This window comes from Microcebus murinus, chromosome 1, assembly GCF_040939455.1.
Source record: "Microcebus murinus isolate Inina chromosome 1, M.murinus_Inina_mat1.0, whole genome shotgun sequence".
NCBI classification, from domain to species: domain Eukaryota; kingdom Metazoa; phylum Chordata; class Mammalia; order Primates; family Cheirogaleidae; genus Microcebus; species Microcebus murinus.
In genome coordinates this window covers 149,484,976-149,498,408 of record NC_134104.1, presented here as the reverse complement: position 1 = coordinate 149,498,408, position 13,433 = coordinate 149,484,976, and the positions used below count along the sequence as shown (strand labels likewise).

The window sequence follows — 13,433 nt, the reverse complement described above, 5'->3', positions numbered from 1 at the left end:
GAGGTGAAATAGACAAGGTGTAGCCTGGGTGCCTACGTAGCACAGCAGAGACGAGATGAGACAGACAGCCAGACAGAAAGGTAGACAGAGGATTGATAGGAAGGTAGACCGGCAGACGCTGTGTGAGTGTGGGCATGTGTGTCTGGCTGTGAGCGTGCATTCCTTCTGCGGGAGATCAGGAGCAGTGGCTAGTTCAGAGGTGAGAAGAGGACCAGGAAGTATCCTCTCCAACCTTGCCCCCTGCTCTGCCCTGCACTGGGGCAGAGGTAAAGCATAAGGTGGAGGGAAGCAGGAGTCTCCCAGCACAATGCCCAGGTACATTCGCTATTCATGACACCACAGTCCCCAGTCACGCATTAATTTAGTATTTACGAATGTAAATAGTAAAATATTACTATTTTAATAATAAATAGTTGAGAGTGATCAAGATGGAGATAGAGATAGAGAAGAGAAGCAGAGGGAAGAGGAGGAAAAAGTTAGCTCTCTTTCAAGTGCCATTGCCTTCCTACCACCAACGCTAGGTGTGTGCTACCCAAGATGAGCCAATCAGATTCTCAGTCAGAAACGATGAACAGGACTGGGCCCCAGAGAGGCAGAGAGGGGCTGGTAGTGCCCTGGAGACCCGCGACCCACCCCCCCAGGAAAGATGTCCCAACACAGAGTTGCTCTCCTGGGTCACGTGTTTACCAAGTCCAGGTGCCCAGTAGTCCCTTTTCTCCTGTGACCAACCCCACCAATCCTCCAGCGCTCCCCGTCCTTGCTAGGTGACCCTGAGCTGTCTCTGCTCCTTGCACTGCGAGTGCTTGAACTAACTTAGACATGAAAGTCCCATGGCCTCAGGAAGACGTCCCCTCCCCTCCACACTTTCCAGCTGCTTCTCTCTGGATAGCTTTTTCCAATGCAGTGGACGGGTTCTTATGCACAGGTGCACAAGCAGGTGTTTATCAGCCATTTCTACAAGGTGTTTGCCTGTCTTTTTGGAAATTGCTTTCCTAAGGGGCCTAGATCAATTATTTAAAAAAATCACATTGCCTCTCTCAAAGCGCTGCCTCACTTTGAGGGTCCAAGTAGTGATCTTTCTCCTCTATCAAACTTCTTCCACCAACGAGCAAATAATAGATCACAGTAGAAAATGTCACTAATTTAGGGGATTTAGATTTAAAATTATTCATTAATTCAAAAAATATCTGTTGAGGAGAGGGTGTGATGGTGCTGGGGTTGTAACACCAGCAAGTTCCTCTATTCAAGGACTGATGTAAGCCCTAAAGATAGGGGCCAGGGAGAGAAACAGTTTCATGCAGAGTGACGCATGCTCCCAGGGCATGTGCTGCCTCCCAGCCCAGCCTGGGCTATCTGAGCCTGCGGCTCAGCTAGACCCTGATAACGAGGAATGGCCCTGCTGATGCCTGGGGTTATATCAGCACAAATGGAACTGTTTTACAACCAACCTTCCCTCATTCTGAGCCACATTTGCTTTAGAGCCCAGGTTTCCATTCTATCCTCCCTCATTCAATGCAACCCTGTGATTTTTCCATCAAATTCAAGATGCATAGGATTCACTTTCTGTTCAATGCTCCCTAACCATTTTTTTTCCCCTTTCCACCGTCCCACAGTTGGTTCTTCTAGTGCAGTAGTTCTCAACAGGGGGATGGCATTCCCCCCAGGGGACATCCAGAAGTATCTGAAGACTTTTAGCTGTCCCATCTAGAGGTGTGTAGGTTATGGCACCTAGCAGCATCCGATGGCCTTGTGAACAAGCTTCCCAGGAACACAAGCTTGCCCACCCGCAATGTTGGCAGGGCCACCGCTAAAGAGCCCCACTAGTGCTTTCACCTTGTTGTGGTCTTGCCAGGGAGGACCCTGGAGCATGTGGGGGCTGGCGCAGGGCCCTTACAGATTTCTGCCGCTTACTCCAGACTCATGGAACATTCTGGATTCTTTCACGGCCACAGGAGCCTGGGCAGTCCTCGGGCACTCTCTCTGTTTTCATCCACTCATCCACCTCACTCCATCACTTCGACTGCCTTCCCACGCGCCCCTAGCGAGTCCCCCTGGAGCCTCCCCACTGCCAGCGTGCAGCAGATGAGGGTGTCCCTTAGACCACAGCAGCTCCAGCCTGTGGATACATGGGCTGGGGGTGGGGTCTTTCACCCAGGAACAATTGCAAGGAAAACTGAGTGTGTGGGGGCAGGGAATGCAGGAATTCCAGCGGAAAGGTATGACAAGGCATCCAGGCGCCACTGGGGGAGGCAACTTCAGGGACTAGGGAGCAGCTTCCTGGCGTAGAAAGTGAGAGGAGAGGAGAGTGAAAGGGGGTGGGACGGGAACTTGGGAGTAGAGCACAGAGGAGGACGGGCCTCGCACTCTGTACCCGGGAGGGCGTGGGGCCAATGGGGTGGGCAGGGTTTTTAAGCCAGGGACTAAATGCCTGTTTGGGACTAGGACTGGCCCGGGCAGTGTGGCGATTGTACTGGGGACGGGAGAGGCGGAGGTGGAGCCCCTAGCAGAGGTTTTGGTAGTGCTCACATTCCTCGCATGCGGTGCAGGCCCAGGCAGGAGAGCTCTGGGTGGAAAGAAGTTAAGGAATCTGGAGGCAGCTGTGAGGCAAGACTTGGATGGGGGGGACTGAGGGGTGAGGGCTTGGGCCTTGTCCCAGCGAGATGAGGAGCGCCGGTTTGAGGGCGGGGGGTGATGGGGCCTGTGTTTCAGGACAGGCTAAGCTAGAAATCCTGAGGCTGTCCAGGTGGCAGCGTCGGGGAAGCTGGGTGCTGGCGCTGGGCTCACAGTGGCCGGGTGGAGACCTGCAGCAGGGATCATCACGGGCATTGGATGCTATGGGGGCAGGAGGGACAAAATAGCTCAAACAGAGCCCCGAGGAATACAGGCAGCAAAAGGAGCCCCAAAGAACAATGAGGAAGTGTGCCAAGCAAGGCAGAGCCAAATCTAGACGGTGCCTTAGCAGCCCGGGGAGGAGGGCTCCGGGAGGAAGAGGAAGTGTCAGCAATGCGACATGCTGTGGTGACACCAAGTAAGATAAGGATGGAAAAACATCTCCGGACTCTGCGATCCAATTTAGAAGGGCAAAACAACTTGATAACTTCTGCCTGGTCTCTTCCTCAGCCGACTCATGGCAAAGGAGAACAAAGTAGTGTCTCCTCCTTCCTCCCCTGAGAAAACCACAACTTCTGTCCCCAAGTTCTGGGCTCTCGGAGGGGATAGGACCAGCCTCGGTGGTTTGAAGGTCCTAGTTTACTGGGAGATGGAAGGGCCCTTTCCAAGGTCCTTTCCAGAGGGTTGGCTGAGTCCTTTGGGTCGAGAAGGAGGTGGGGACTATGGAATCCTCCTCCATGCAGAGGAGGGAGCTGGGTCTGACAAGGAGGGGTCCTCGGAGGCTGGAAGCCTGGGAAAGGAGACACCGTGGGGCCTCCAAGGAGCCTCAGGGACCTCCCAGGGGTGACAGCTGGGCAGGGGGAAGAGGCCCAGCCCCCAGCTGAGGACCAGGCCCAAACCCTTTCCTGCACAGTTAAAATGTGTCATCATTTATTATCATTTTATTAAAGGGAATATTTTTAAAGTAAGCATGCTACCTAGTGTATTATTAATATATTTTACTTCTGTTCATAAAGAAACATTTCTTACCTTCTTAAGATGGTTAATATCAAATCAGTGACTGTCCAACCTGACCTGGTCCTATGAAAACTGGACTCTTCATGCTTGATTGAGTAACCAACTGGTCAGATGGTTGAGTGGAGCCAGTGGGCGGTGTGGCCCCGAGGTGCACGTGACTTCCTCCCTCGATGTGCCCTGTATGGGTTCCATGGCCTTGTGACACTGTGGCTTTGGAAATTCCAGTTTACATTTCTTGTCATTCAGGGTAAATGAAATTTTCAGGAAATCCTGAGCCCTCCGGCTGTACAGTGGAGTCGTGGGACCCTGCCCACATTCCCTGTTCAGAGCCAATGCACTCCCCCCCACTACCGACCCCCACAGGTGGGGACAGAGCTGCTGAGACTGACACCCCCACACACACTGGGAACTGGATCTGCTTGCCCCAGGAACACACTCCCAAGGGGGGCTGAGCCAATCACAGCCAATGTGGGAGTGCAGAGGATGGGCCCCTTCCTCAACTCGGGACAACTCTGACGGGCACCCCAGCTCCACAGGTCCTTGTAGGGTCAACCGAGTCCTCTGTCATGTCCACATCATGGGTAGCGTCTCCCTCTGCCCAGTCCTGCCTCGTTTGCTCCCTTCCAGGAGTGTCTCCTGGAGCCCCCTCCCCACAAGCCTTCTGCATACAGCTCTGCTTCTCAGATGCCTGGGTGCCAGAATCCAACCTAAAATAGTCTGGTTCTTGGTTTCAATCTTATCTTTCACTAAAACTGAGTCACAGATGCCAGTAAGTAATAAAATGTCACCTTGAATTCTGTGACCCTCTCTTCCCTTTCCCCACCTCTGAGACACGAGTAGAGAGTCCCTCAAGAAATTGAAAACGCAGACATCAGGAGGAAGGGGAGGAGAGAGCAAGAGGCCCCACTCCTCGCCTGGCCAGCGCCCACTCCTGAGTCCAGCTGTGACGGCACCTGCCCGTGAAACCTTTCCTTGCCCCTCACAGGCAAGGCCAGGCACCCTTGGGACTGCTCCTCCAGCTCCATGTGCACCCCCAGCTGAGCACACGAGTCCCCGAACCATAGTCCCTTATGTCCCTGACCACCCCTCTCTGGAGTGTCAGTGCCATGGGGGCAGAGGACAGGTCTACTTTCTTCACCGTTTTCTCCTGGGGTCTAGCAAAGTTCCTGCACTTGAGAGATGTGTCATTTGGTCTTGGCAGAAACCAAATGGCACATTGAAGGAAGGCAACTGAGAAGAGCTTAGCAACGGGATTCTGTACAAAGATTTGGACAGAGTATAGGGAAACCACATTACATGGTGGGCGCCTGGTGCAAGTGAGAGCAGATAACCATTTCTGCTGCTAGGCCAGAAGTGGGGAGGGAGCACAAGGTCTGATAAGAGCTGCCCTTAGGTCAAGGGACACATCAGCCCACTGAGACCTCACCAGGAGGGAGCCAGAGGATAAATCCCCTGACCTCACTCCCTAATCTCCTGCCTAAATTCTCCATGGCCAAGCCCAACTGATAATCAGAGGACAGGTGGGCCAGCTGTTAACAAGGTATGCCCCCCTGGACATAAAGCAGGGTGGAAAAGAGCAGAGAGTGGTTACAGGATGGCAGAAAGATTCCTTGTGAAATGAATAAACGAGCTATAATTTACAACAAACATTCACTGAAACACTACTCCAGGGGTCCTCAAACTATGGCCCGTGGGTCACATGCAGCCCGCTGAGGACATTTATCCGGCCCGCCGGGTGTTTTTATCACTGCTGCCTGTCCTGCTTAGCAGCCGACTCGTCCCGGGCCCACAGTGCACATGTGTGGAATGTGCGCCGCACTCTCCAACGGCCCTCCAACGGTCTGAGGGACAGTGAACTGGCCCCCTGTTTAAACAGTTTGAGGACCCCTGCTGACTACTCAATGGATAGTTACTATTTTGGCAATTGTCTAATGTAGACAAATCAAAGCCCACACACATAAAAAAGGCTACTAAGTGTAATTCCAGCATGTGGGCAGACAGCAAGACCTTGGGCTATGTGCTATGGGGAGCTGGAACTGAGCCAGCACTTGGGAAAAGATGGACCAGAGGAAGAGCACCCACAGGCAGAGGAGGACAAGAAAGCTGATCTATTGCTGCCTGTGCTCTAAGTGGAGAGGGGAAAGGTCTACTCTGAGAATCCAAAAACCTATGTTTCCTGCAAATATGAGGTTCCATTTTATAATACCCTCAAAATGGGAGACCCCCAAAACCGGGCAGGAAAATTCATCTCAGGCCATCAATACCACCAGTGCTCCTGCCTGAAACAAACACAAAACTCCCCTGGAAGGAAGACCTCCCACTTCAGACCAAGGAAAGTTACTGCAGAGAAAATCACCCCCAATAAAGAGGAGCTCACATTGAGACTACAAAACACACAAGGAAATGGATCACCATGAGGGACAGTTGGCAGATCTAACCAACCTATTACATACCTCTAACAAAGGTCTATATACTATTAGAACCCTGAAATATTTTATTAAGTCATTACTTTATTAAAAGTATTTCATTACTATTATAAGTATAAAGACTCAAAATCCCAAAGAAAGGATCAAAATTTTATTACCAGAGCCCACTCACTGTATACAAGGGTGTATCCCACTCTTGCAGAATTTGTGTTGTTGCCCTAACTCATACTTTGTGCTACACTGTGAACAGTCCTAGAAATACCCTTACCCTCTGGGATGTAGGAGTTTTTACTCCATGGATTTTTTCTTTTCTTTCCATAAATACATTCTCACCTTCTGAGTCCACTTGTCTCCTAATTCGAGAGTATTAGGATAATTCTCAGAATTTATTGATTTTCCTTCTTTCTTCGGTGCTGTGTCTATAGTAGGATTGGGTTTAGGCATAGCTCTAACATAATATGTTTCAAAGTTTTAGTACAAGGATGTACCTTGTTTCTTGTGTAGTTGTTGCTGACAAATTTTAGAATTTTTATTAGAATTGTTATTTTGGTCATCTTGCGAGGTATTAGAGAAGGGAGAGTCTGTGATCCTGCTTCACTCTGCCATCTTCACTGCAAAGTCCCGCGTTAATGCATTGTAGATTCTAGAAGGGTTTCAAATATCTTAAGCACTGCTTCAGCTTGGGAAGCCCTAAGTGTGACGGTGTGTACGTGTTGTTGACGTTAGGGTGGTGGAGTTGTCGTTGCCAGTATTTCTAGTACTGGAGAGCTAGGAGAAATCAGACACTCTCTGTTCATGGCACATGTGCATTAGCTGCCCCAGCTTAGCAGAGCAGCTGATTACATTACAAGGGTGTGTGGGTGAACCTGGGAGACCAGTCTCAGTACAATGGTAGGGACAGAAGCCAGGCTGCAGGGAGTTGAGTGGGGCATGAGCAATGGTGAAAGAGGAACAGTGAGTCTAGACAACTAATGAAGACGGAGAGAAGAGACAGTACATAGTTAGAGCAATGTGCAGGGTCAAGGATGGGTTTGTAGTCTTTATTTAAGAGAGAGACCTGAGCATTTTAAAATTCTGAAGACCCTAATAGAGGAAGTAGAGGTTGGAGCTAAAAAGAAAATCGGGAAACAACTGATGAAGGTTAAACAGAATGAGATTCAGAGGGCAAGAGGAGAAATTAGCCTTTGATATAAGTAAGAGGAGCAAATCCATCCACGGATGGAGGAAAAATGTAGATATACCACAGTTACATTTGAAGGTGGGGACCAGGGAGTTGAGAGAGCTCTGAGAAAAGGAGGAGATGAGATTATCTTCTGAGAGTAAATGGCAGTAGTTTTTTGGTGGGGGTGGAGAATAGAAGCTCTAAATGGCTTGAAATAGCTGATAAAAAAATGGGATAAAGTGATCAATTGTGACACTCAGGACTGAGTTACCAGGGAACCTACCAGAGGGAAACCGGTTGAGATTGGAGACCACAAATGAGCAATGGATCTTATCTTCATGAAGAGCTTATCTTCAAAGTGGTTTTAAACAGCTGCTCAGAAACACATACTCAAACAAAGAATGGAGGGGAGAAGTAGATTGATGAATTTATCTAGCGCTGGGGCTTCAAGGGAGGCCAGGTTATTGACAAAGAGTGACTAAGTGATATAGGCTATTGGATCTGAGCTGGACAAGGAGGGGTATGACCACAGGAGGGGTGGATGGGCAGAGGCTAGAAGGCTTGATGAAGAACAAAAGTTACAGAAAGAGTAAATGGAGTGAGAGAGACCAAAGAGGTAGCAGTTGTCATCAGAAAAGTAAGGCCACGGTGGCTCACACCTGTAATCCTAGCACTCTGGGAGCCTGAGGTGGGCGGATCATTTGAGCTCAGGAGTTCAAGACAAGACCCCATCTGTACTAAAAATAGAAAGAAATTAATTGGCCAACTAAAAATATATAGAAAAAGATTAGCCGGGCATGGTGGTGCATGCCTGTAGTCCCAGCTACTCAGGAGGCTGAGGCAGGAGGATTGCTTGAGTTTGAGGTTGCTGTGAGCTAGGCTGACGCCACGGCACTCTAGCCCGGGCAACAGAGTGAGACTGTGTCTCGAAAAGAAAAGAAAAGAAAAGAAAAGAAAAGAAAAGAAAAGAAAAGAAAAGAGAAGAGAAGAGAAGAGAAGAGAAGAGAAGAGAAGAGAAGAGAAGAGAAGAGAAGAGAAGAGAAGAGAAAAGAAAAGAAAAGAAAAGAAAAGAAAAGAAAAGAAAAGAAAAGAAAAGAAAAGAAAAGAAAAGAAAAGAAAAGAAAAGAAAAGAAAAGTGAGAGATTTTATTGTAAGAGTTCAGCAGTAAATCAATGTTAACAAACCTGAAAATCTGAGTTTGGGTGTGGACAATAGTGGAGTGAAACTGAAGGCCAGTGAAGTTCAGTTAATGAGCTTAGGGACTTGGGCACTGGAAGGGGGTCACCAGGATGATGGAGGGAACTGGGGTGAATAGAAGCCCTTTACCCACATACACAAGTCTTCAGTAAAATACGGGGGCCATCATACAGATGAGATGGCAGTGGTGGGGGGAGTAGAGGGTGATCCAGCGGGAGAACTAGAGACCAGAGCAGTCTCCTCTACATCCAGGCATAGGATTAATGGTCAGAAAGCAGCACTGAGGCTGTGAATGCCACCTTCTGCTTCCCATGTTTGAGATGGATGTGAGAGGGAAGGGGTAGCCTCAAGGGGTAAGAGAGGCTGGGAATGTTCTTGGAATAGAGTAAAGATGTCAGGGAGATTGTCTGTCATCCAGAGGCACAGAGGCAAAGCCTGGGGACAAAGTGGAACATTGGGAAGAGAGGTTACGGCAGAGGTCGCGCAAAGCAGAACAGCAATGAGAAATAGAAAAAGGTGCATGAACGGAGGAGTTGGCTAAACATGACAGGGTTGGGGTATGTCAGAATTCAGTGGTTTATGTCCCTCCAAAAATATTAGTCCCAGCAGGCCACAAGTAGATTGGGGGGGGGGGGTGTCAGAAGAAAAGACAGAAATTAAGACACTGCAAAATGTGCCACTCCCTAGTAAGCAAGGAACTCAAGACTCTCTGGGAGCTGGTGCCTTTCCCTCCAAGGCTGTGTAGTTCAAATCAAAGTACAGATGTCAAAAGACGGGATTTGGCATAAAAGGAAAGTATTAGAGGAAAAGTCTGTGAGAGAAATTGCAAAGGGAGCCGGAGGCAGCTGAGAAAGCAATCCAATCACAATGCAGGTCCGAAACCAAGTGAAGGGGACAGGGAAGGAAGCAGGGTTGGGAGCAAACATCAGCCAAAGTTGCCTGTCAGAGGAGCCCATCTCCTAGGGAGGGGCCTGTCACCGTGCCTGTCCCTCTCAGGGGCATGGAGGGGCGGCAGCCTGTGGCAGGCGTGGCCTTGGCATGAATGTAGAGATGGGTCTCAGAGTGCAGTGGCCAAGACCCTCTGTCAGTGAGCTCCTTCAGAGCCGTGGGGGCCCATTTTCTGGGCCAGCACACAACACGGTAATGCCTGTATGTCCAAGGAGACGTTTCTCGAAATGTGCTCTATAGACCCCTTGGCTCATACTTATCTGTAGGAAAATTTTAAAGAGGGTTTCTGTGATCAGGCACTTTTGGGAAACACTGCATACTCTCTCTTCCTCAGGGAGGGTCATAATGTCTATTATTAGCATATCAAAACCTCTGAGAATTCCTGTAGTAGAGACACTTGCTTTATTTTTTTAGTCCAGCTATTCTTCAAACCAGGAGTCCTCAAACTAGGGCCTGCGGGCCACATGTGGCCCACCGAGGACATTTATCCAGCCAGGTGTTTTTGCCACCGCTGCCTGTCCTGCTTAGCAGCCGACTCGTCCCGGGCCCACAGTGCGCATGTGTGGAATGTGCGCCGCTCTCTCCAACAGCCCTCCAACGGTCTGAGGGACAGTGAACTGGCCCCCTGTTTAAGCAGTTTGAGGACTCCTGCTTCAAACTTATTTGAGCAAATCCCCTCCCCCACTTACACGCACCTTTTTTTTTTTAATTTTTTTTTTTTATACTGCTTAGCATACTGCAGAAGAAACTGAACACGCATTGGGAAAGACAGCTTTAGGAAATAGTTAACAAATTTTCTTCCAGGAAGTACATATAAAGTCTATATTTCCAGGGTTGGTTATCAATAAAATTGAATTTTAGAAGTATCACCTCCCTTTTGCTGCCCTCCTAGTATCCCAGCTACTGAGAGGGGGAAGCACTAAGGGGGAATTTTAGGCACTAGCCAGTATGAAGGAGAAAATCCGGGGGCAGGATGAGCAGTCTCAGAATTTCCAAAATTACAACATGAGGGTATCTGCCCCTTCAATCAACTACTCAATACCAAACAACTAATCCAACAGAAAGTTGATTCTTTTCTAAAAATAGATTTTGCACATTTTCCATTAAGAACCAGTGCTATCTAAAACTTATACTAGCTGTTATTTGAGAATATCACTATCATGAATTCTTTTTTCTATACAAATATTCTGTAATATTGTAATATTTGCTTGTAATATTGTAATATTTTCTGATCAAAATTACACAGGATGATTGTTTGATAATCTGGGAGAACTGATAGTTGAAGAAGCCATTGTAAGGGATAGTTATCATAATTTGAAACATTCTAATCCCATTTCTCAATATCAAGTTAGACCTCTGAACAAGTCATCATCCCAGCATTCTACCACCCTTTCACTGAACTAATTTTTTTCCTTTTTTTATTTCAAAATATTATGGGGATACAAATCATTTTGGTTACATGGATTGCTTTTATAATGCTTGAGTCATGGTTATAATTATGTCTGTCACCCAGGTAGTGGTCATTGTACCCATTAGGTAGTTTTTCGCCCATCCTGTCCTACCCGATTCTCCCGATTTCTGTTGAGTTTCCCTTCCCTCCATGCACATGTGTGTCCATCAATTATTTCCAATTCAATAGTGAGTACTTGCAGTGTTTGAGGATGACTTAATGCCTTTTGCAACAATCTGGAAGGAACTAGAGATCATTGTCCTAAGTCTCTAAAGAATGGAAAAACAAACACTGAAGTAAATTTAACGTCGTGTGCATCAATCATCCAGTCAAGAGGAAGAAACCACACCAGTAATGTGAACAATGAACACTAAATGTAAATAATTATAAATGAAAGGGGATGAGCTACTAAAGGGAGTAAGGAGAACTCTGCAGAACAAGGAATGCAGGCATAGAAGCAGTGCTACCTCTAGGCTGAGGGAAGGCACCCAAGAAGGGGCAAAGGTGGGGGATGCCCTCCTTGCTCTCTCAGCCCTTGTTAGAGAGGGTATGGCAATAGCCCGCAGGATGGTCAAGAAGTCCGCTGAGGTGCTGCAGGTTGGAAACTGCCTGAGGGGTCCCAGTGAGACTCTCAGGAGGGCAGGCACCCTGGGTCTCCAGCATGCCTCTGCCAAAGAAGCAGCTCTCAGGGTGCCTGCAAAACTCAATAAGGAGCCACCTGTCACCTGTCATGGGGTCAGCAAAATTCAAGGGAGGGTGGGCAACCCTGTGTCTTCACATGCTACCAAAAACTTGGTACTTGTCCACGAGGCTGAATCAGAAGAACAAGGACAAGGGTTTGGGGGAGGAGGAAAGAGATTCCTTTGCCAGTAAAGGAGGAAAAATGGCAGACCTTCTTGGATCAAAATCCAAATTTCCTGAACATTTGCAGAAATACAGAGCTTTTTTTTTTCCCCAGCATATTATAGGGGTACAAATGTTAAGGTTACATATATTGCCCTTGCCCCCCTTCCCCCTAGAGTCAGAGCTTCAAGCGTGTCCATCCCATAGTTGGTGCGCATCATACTCATTGTATATGTATATACCCATCCCCTTCCTCCCACCTGCTGACACCCAATAAATGTTGTTCCTATATGTCCACTGAGGTGTTGATCCGTTAATACCAATTTGCTGGTGAGTACATGTGGTGCTTATTTTTCCATTCTTGGGATATTTCACTTAATAGAATGGGTTCCAGCTCTATCCAGGAAAATACAAGAGGTGCTATATCACCGTTATTTCTTATAGCTGAAAAGTACTCCATGGTATACATATACCATATTTTATTAATCCATTCATGTGTTGATGGGCACTTTGGTTGTTTTCACATCTTTGCAATTGTGAATTGTGCTGCTATAAACATTTGAGTGCAGGTGTCTTTTTTATAGAGTGACCTTTGTTCTTTTGGGTAGATGCCCAGTAGTGAAATTGCTGGATCAAATGGTAGATCCACTTGTATCACTTTAAGGTATCTCCATATTGCTTTCCACAGAGGCTGAACTAGTTTGCAGTCCCACCAGCAATGTAGGAGTGTTCGTATCTCTCCACATCCACGCCAACATTTATTGTTTGGGGACTTGTTAATAAAGGCCATTCTCACTGGAGATAACTGATATCTCATTGTGGTTTTGATTTGCTTTTCCCTGATAATTAGAGATGTTGAGCATTTTTTCATATGTTTGTTGGCCATTATTCTGTCTTCTTTTGGAAAGTTTCTGTTCATGTCCTTTGCCCACTTTTTGATAGTGTTGTTTGATTTTTCCTTGCTGATTTTCCTGAATTCTAAATAGATTCTAGTTATCAGCCCTTTATTGAAAGTGAAATACAGAGCTTTTAAAGGGTGGGTTCTCAGCTTCAGGCAATTACTGTTCAACTACAGTTGATGATTCTGATCATCTCATCTCCGCTGAAGGCAATCTCATGACCTATGCTCAAGACCTCCCTTTACCAGGTCCAGGCTGGGCCACCTTCTGTTGCACAAATAAACAAAAGACTTACCCTGCCCCTCCCAACCACTGGCCTGAGGCAGGGATGCACATTTTCATTCTCAAAAAGGAGTGAAGCATGTTTTAAAGAGACAGAAAATATTTTTGCCATTTTTTTTTCCAGGCCATTCTCTCTGTTACATATTCCCCACTGTCAGTATTTCCCTTCCATGTCTATGGGAGGAGGGGTGGCTTCTCTGCTATACACATAGCACCAGCAGGCCAGCCCAAGGAGCAAACACAAAATAAAAACAAATTCTGGAACTCGAAAGAAAAGACCCTGGCTCTTACTGTGACCCTCCCATGACTTCTACGCCAGCCGGCAAAGGAGAAATGTGTGCAGCGTCCAGCTCTAGAATCACAAAGGACAAAGACAAGTGAGATTGGGGTCTGGAAGGCAATACATTGACAACTGGTGACCTTTGCTTTTTTATTGGGGGGTCAGTGTGATATGAGGAATATTGCTGAATCTTCCATAGAATTATTGCTAAAGTTTTCACCCAGTGTTTGTTTTCAATCTCCTTGGTATCAAGAAAGAATGAGATTACGAGCATGAATTATTGGACCTAATCATTTGCTACTTCTGTGCCCACCTCCTC

The 13,433-nt window shown here is 47.4% G+C and overlaps 1 protein-coding gene across 1 annotated transcript in view; it reads left to right on the top strand.

Annotated features, from left to right (window-relative positions):
• Window positions 1–13,433, top strand: part of HIGD1A (HIG1 hypoxia inducible domain family member 1A) — a 463,894-nt gene that overhangs the window by 14,378 nt on the left and 436,083 nt on the right. The gene's annotated exons all lie outside the window — the stretch shown is intronic.